Source organism: Equus przewalskii, chromosome 25 (assembly GCF_037783145.1).
Source record: "Equus przewalskii isolate Varuska chromosome 25, EquPr2, whole genome shotgun sequence".
Lineage (NCBI taxonomy): Eukaryota > Metazoa > Chordata > Mammalia > Perissodactyla > Equidae > Equus > Equus przewalskii.
Genome location: NC_091855.1, coordinates 31,729,853 through 31,735,852, shown reverse-complemented (window position 1 = coordinate 31,735,852; position 6,000 = coordinate 31,729,853). Strand labels below are relative to the sequence as shown.

General features: G+C 44.8%; 1 protein-coding gene across 2 annotated transcripts in view; it reads left to right on the top strand.

The window, feature by feature from the left end:
• The first annotated feature begins 3,157 nt into the window (after positions 1 to 3,157).
• Positions 3,158 to 6,000, top strand: part of PTPN21 (protein tyrosine phosphatase non-receptor type 21) — a 77,919-nt gene continuing 75,076 nt past the window's right edge. Inside the window, exon 1 of one of the 2 annotated variants that reach the window (XM_070593701.1) lies at positions 3,158 to 3,297. The gene's annotated coding sequence lies outside the window, so the exon portion shown is untranslated. The other variant, XM_070593702.1, reaches the window with a different exon arrangement.

Sequence of the window (6,000 nt, the reverse complement as noted above, 5' to 3'; positions counted from 1 at the left end):
AAATATTAGTCAATGCACCACCAAAGCCATAATTTCCTTCCCTTTTATTGAACATCGTTTTAGTGTAGAACTTTCTTTTTTAAATTTTAATTTATTTACTTTAGTAAGAATTACTTTCAAAAGAAAAAGTATATGTAACATACCACTTTCTAGGTAACAAGAGGAGGTAAAGATAAAAATATGTAATTGCTTATTTATCTATAGAATATTTCAAGACAGATACATAGGATTATAGTAACACTGGTTACTCCCAGCAGGAGAGCTGGGTGTCTAGCAGGCAGGGTGGAAAGGAGATTTTTTTCCTTCCCAAAGCCCTGCTACATAATAGTATATTCTAGTGTAAGTCCTTCTAGTTCTTCTACTTGAGCTGCTGTGACAGCACGGGCAACTAACAGACAGGGGGGTGGGGGAGGTGGGGGAGTTGGGGGAGGGTGCTTCTGGGACTGGGAAATTAACAGGGTCTTGCAAGTAGAGAGGGCCGAACTTTAACTGCTAGGCCATCAAGGCTGGCTCAAGACTTTTCACTTCTATCTTTTGGGGTTCGACCATAGAAATTCCTTCACTTCCTTCCATACAAACATAAGCCTATAATAATTTCATGTCTAACACTTTTTTCTTTTGAGGAAGATTAGCCCTGAGCTAACATCAGCCGCCAATCCTCCTCTTTTTGCTGAGGAAGACTGGCCCTGAGCTAACATCTGTGCCCATCTTCCTCTCCTTTATAAGTGGGATGCCTATCACAGCATGGCTTGCCAGCTGGTGCCATGTCCACACCGGGATTCGCACTGGTGAACCCAGGCAGCAGGGGCGGAACGTGGGAACTTAACCGCTGCGCCACCAGGCCAGCCCCTATGTCTAACACTTTGAAGGGATTGTTCAAGCAGCTTGTTATGGGGATGTTACTGTCAAATTAACATGGTTGAGGGAAAGCGGAGCTTAAGAACTTGGTCAGCAAATGACACTTGTGGTCTGTGAAGGAGGAAGTTCAACTCAGTCGTCTAACATCGCTTGCGTTTTATGATCATTTTCTATTTTTAAAATTCTTTTATTTTCTTCCCAATTCAATTAACAAGTTTTTATTTAGTGCCTACTCTCTGCCCAGCAGTGTCCTAGGAATTCTAGGAGATATAAAAGAAGCCTTCATGAAACCGTTTTTAAAGTTCTTGCCAAGTGTGGAGATCCCTGTGGAATGGGGTGGCTAAAAATTTGTCTTGGAAGCAGAGAGGATGGAATGGAGGGTTGGAGAGAAACGGAAGGCTTAGACAAATGGCAGGGGGACAGGAGGTGTTCCGGGCCAGGAGAAACAGCTTGATGGGGGCATCCGGGGTGAAGGGAGAAATAAGGATGGTCAGAGAGGCTGAGGCCAGTTTAGAAAGGCTCTAAAGGTCAGGCAAAAAAGCTTAGCCTTGGGGTCCATTGGGAGTGATAAGCCCAAGGGAGAGGTAAACCTGGTATTAGTATGGAAAGAAGAAAGAACTGAGAAACTAGATGCAAGGAGACCACCCTTGTTGGAATAATCCGGATGTAAAATGATGAGGGTTTGGATTAGAATGGGGGTGGGTCACGGAACAGAGAGGAAAAAAAGAATTTGTGAGATATTTCAAAGGAGGAAATATCAGGTCTTGATGACAGGCTGGAGATGAGGAAGGGAAAAGTGTCACACATACTTTCAATTTTTCTAGGTTGTGAGACCAGAAAAGTGCATGTCTCTTTTCTTTCCTCACACAAATTGACCCCCTCATAGTGTCCAGTTGAAATATCCATTACAACCAGAACTGATTTATTTTCTTCCGTTAGTAACACAGGTAATCTTCTTTGCCTTTAGCTCCCTGACCCAAAGTGAGTCTCGCCGGCCTTTGTTCTCCCACGGCACTCACGCCTCTGTGATGGCACTCCCCACTGAGGCCTGGTTTGTACTGTGTGTGTGGTGTGTAGGTGTATTTATCACCCACCACACCAGAAGTGCTTTGTTTGCAGAGACCACGACTTATGCATAGTAAGTACTCCAGAAGTGTTAATTGTTGAAGAAAATGAGATTTGTGAAATATAACATGAAAAAGCTTACACAGAAACAACAGAATTTTAAAAAAATCACAAATTAAAATTTACATAATAAAACTTCTCTGCTCCAATCACTCAAATCACATGCCAAGTAAAGATCAAACACCCTATCGTGATGGTGTTAGGGTCACACAGTTTTATTCCTTGGCTGAAGCGCTGCAGTACAGTAATACTAATAACGCAGTGTAATAATACCGTGTAATGATAAACATTGCTAACAGGGCCAAGAATTAAATGAAACACTTCACATCTATGTTACACAAGTTACTGGATAGTGATTATTATTATTCTCATTTTATAGGAGAGGAAGCAGGCACAGAGAGGTTAAGAAATTTGCACAGTCACCCAGCTAGTAAGCGTTGGCACTGACATTTGAACCCAGACAACTGGACTCTGCAGTCCCCGTCCCTAATAGCTCTACTTTGTGTTGCATATGCATACAGCTCTTTTGGAGACCAACAGGTCACTTGAGGCATATCAACCTTTTTTGGGGGGAGGGGACTTTCCCATCCACTACTAATCAGTGTTTTTCATGGGGTATATCCTTAGATGTAAACATGAGAGAAAGAAAGAGAACGCCTGTATTGTTTTCAGAAATGTACAAGAGTCAACGAATAACTCCAGCAATAATAGCATTTTACAGACCACCTAATAACAACACAGGACTAAACCCCTTTACCTGGAACCGAAATCATATCCCCCTCCCCTCATTTTTATTAAAAGCCTTGCTTTATTTGGAAACTCTTAAAATAAGTGGTCATATGATTAAAAAAAGCAGCGGCGCGCCCCCTCCCCGCCGGCCGGGCGCAGCTGTCCGCGCCTCCCCCGCGCCCTGCCGCCCGCATTCCAACTCTCTGAGGTCACGGGCCGCCGCCGCCTCCCCGGATCCGCCCGCCCGGCCCGGCCGCCCCGCTGCTCCGGCCGCGCGTCCCGTGCCCTGCGTGCGTCTTCCTGCCGCCCCGGGCCCCAACTGGTTTCTTTGTGCAGCGCTCCTCGCCGGCCGCTGCCACCTCCAGGCCTCCCCCGCCGCGGCGGCCGCCGGCCTCTGCCCATCTGGGGAATGGTCTGCGGGCCGGGTTTCGGGAGACAGGAAGTGAGGCATGCGAGCCCCATGAGCGCGCCGCGGCGCCGGCTGGAGTGCGGGCGCGGCTGCGGCGGCCGCGCGGCGGGGCCCCGGGAGGCGGGCCGCTGAGCGGGCGCGCGGCCCCGAGGATGCGGGAGCGGGAGCGGGAGCAGGTGAGGGCGCGGGCCCCGGCCGGCGGGCGGAGGGCGGGCGCTCGGGCCGAGCGGGGGGCTGCGTCCGCCAGCCCTGCAGCCCTGGAGGATGGGTCCCGGCTCCCGGACGGATGGCAGAGCGTAACAAAGACGAAAGTCTTCCTTTTCCAGGTTCTCTCTCATCTCCTTGAGTAATTTCTAAAGGGGGTTTGAACTTCTGAACTCTTCGGCCAGGGTTGTGGCTTAATTCTGGATCAGAGTTTTAAAAGTCTGAGGCATGTTTGTGCCTCTTGGAATATTAAGTGCGAAATTGGCCAGATAACTTTGGCGAGAGGGCGAGGAGGGAAGGACTGTTTGGTGATGACTTGTTTATGGAGTAAAGAGTGTTTACTCTGGAAAAAAGAATTCTTGGGTCTGCAAATTCCGACTTGTGATTTCTGCAAATCCTGATTAGATTGGCCGCTCTTGGCATGCTCTTCTTATTTCCTTTTTTGCTGAGAAAGCCTTATAATAATAGCATATGCTCGCAAACACATTCAAAACACTCCGTGGGCTCCAAGTGACAACCGCTGTACGCCTAATAGTTGCTGACAGATTTTTTTTTTTTAAGTGTGGGATATGACAGTAATTTTACTCTGACAATGTTGTCTGTTTTATTTCTAGGACATTTTCTTCGCAATAAGTGTTCTGTCCCTGAGAAACATACATTTGATTTAACGCTATAGATCTATATATTACCCTAAAAATACCATATACTCTCTTTTAGTGATTATTTTATTTTAAGGCATGATTGACAAAATTGCCTGTGGTGAGGACCAAGGGGGGAAACTACAGGAGTCAGAATTAAAGTGTATTTGAGAAGCTTTTCAAAGGGGATGTGAAGAGAAAACATTAAAATGAATTCACAAATAGACTGCCTTTTGAAAACTTGAACAGAATTTAATATGTATCTGTTTTCTTATTACATAACAATGATTTTGTAGAGAAATAAAGCACCTCTTAATTTTTTCCTTCAAAAGCTAATTATGAATTATGTTTACTTTATTAGTTAGATGTTATCATTCCAGACCCAACTACCTTTCAAATTATTTCATATTATTTTACACCTGAAACAGGCCCCCCACAAAGCATCTTAAATTTCTACTCCTCCACTCAAACTTTCATAACTTTATGACATCATTTGGCAGCAAATGCTGTACATAACTGAAAATTAAGATGCGTAAGTCTTTGATAATTTTGTAAATTATTAAGCAGAACATTATTTTAACACAGGTTCTTGGGGAAAAATGCACCTGATATATACACACCCCTCAACTTTTTCAATTACATTATAACGTTTACCAAAATAAAAAAGAGAAAACATTGGCTTTTCTTTATCCCTGATGCTGTAAAACATTTCAAATCTCAGGGACAACTGAAAGTTTTACTCTGCGTTTGCTTAATCAGAGTGTAAGTTAATGATTAAGTTATATAGTGTAGTATCTACTGCCTTTAAGGCACAGTTCTATCTTTGCGGTGAAGAGAATACCATGTTCGAACACCCCTAGTACAAACTTTCATCTTTCCTCTGTATATCTGCAATATCTTGTCTCTTCACCTACACCACTTCATCTGTCCTGTTTCATTACCATAATTTGTATATAAAATTGAAATCCACCACTTCATCTCATAAAAGGGTATTTAGTATATATGTCTGTATATGTAATCTTTTTAAATTTATAGAAACTGATGGCTCATCAGGCACTTTTCTAGTTAAAAACTTACTATTTAATGTGCTCTAATTAAGTTACTATTTTTTCTCATTAAAATTAAATAGTAAGTTTTAGTAAGTTTCTTGATTTTTCTTTTTCATTTTGCTTCAACTATCTGTTTGGTTTATACCCTGCCACAGCAAAGAGCAGTGAAAACTGCAAGTGGAGATCATATGTTTTTATGTTTATTTTCTATTTCTCCTCTTAGAATGATGCTTTAACCTACAGAAGGCACTCAGCAAATGCCGTTAACACAGTGTTTTAGGTAGTTCTAGTTTTCTTTTTTCCCCTGGCTTTCTCCCTCATTTCCTTGTGTTTAACTTTTATTTTTCTGACTCTCTGGGGATGTACTCAGAGCTCAGAAAACAAAACAAAACCAAAACAAACCAGAGAGCGAAATCCGTGGTTGGGTCATTAGAGATACAGCCCTGTATGTAATTATAGCATGCTTGTAATCTCCTTAAGGGCAGCGACGGCTTAGGATTCGTCTTAGATTTCTCAAGATGCCCACTACACTGCCTTGTCCTCAGAGACGCAATACACTTTTGTGGAATGGAATTACAAAATGTTAAGTTTGGCAAAGCCTCGTGTAATCGCTAAACCCTATTCTCTAGCTCTGCCATCCCCCAGAGTCCTGCGTGCCTATCACCTCGGGGGCTGAGACGGCGTCAGGAAAGCGGAAAAGAGCAGAGGACTGGGAAGGAGGACTCGGGGATGGACTCCCAGCTCGGCCCGTTCTAGTGGGAAGCTGAGGAGCCGCTCCTCCTCTCCAGGCCAGGGGTCTGTGTCTGCCGGGTGGGAGGGCTGGGGGCCGACCCTGCCTGCCCCTCCGCGCGCTTCCCAGCCCCAGTTCAGGGAACACGCCGCGGCCGAGCCTCCCTGAACGCTTCATCCTCGGGGGTGGCCTCTGCTCAGAGGAAAACGGAGGGCGGGGACCGTCCCGGGATTCTGCCGACTCTCTCAGGGGAAAACC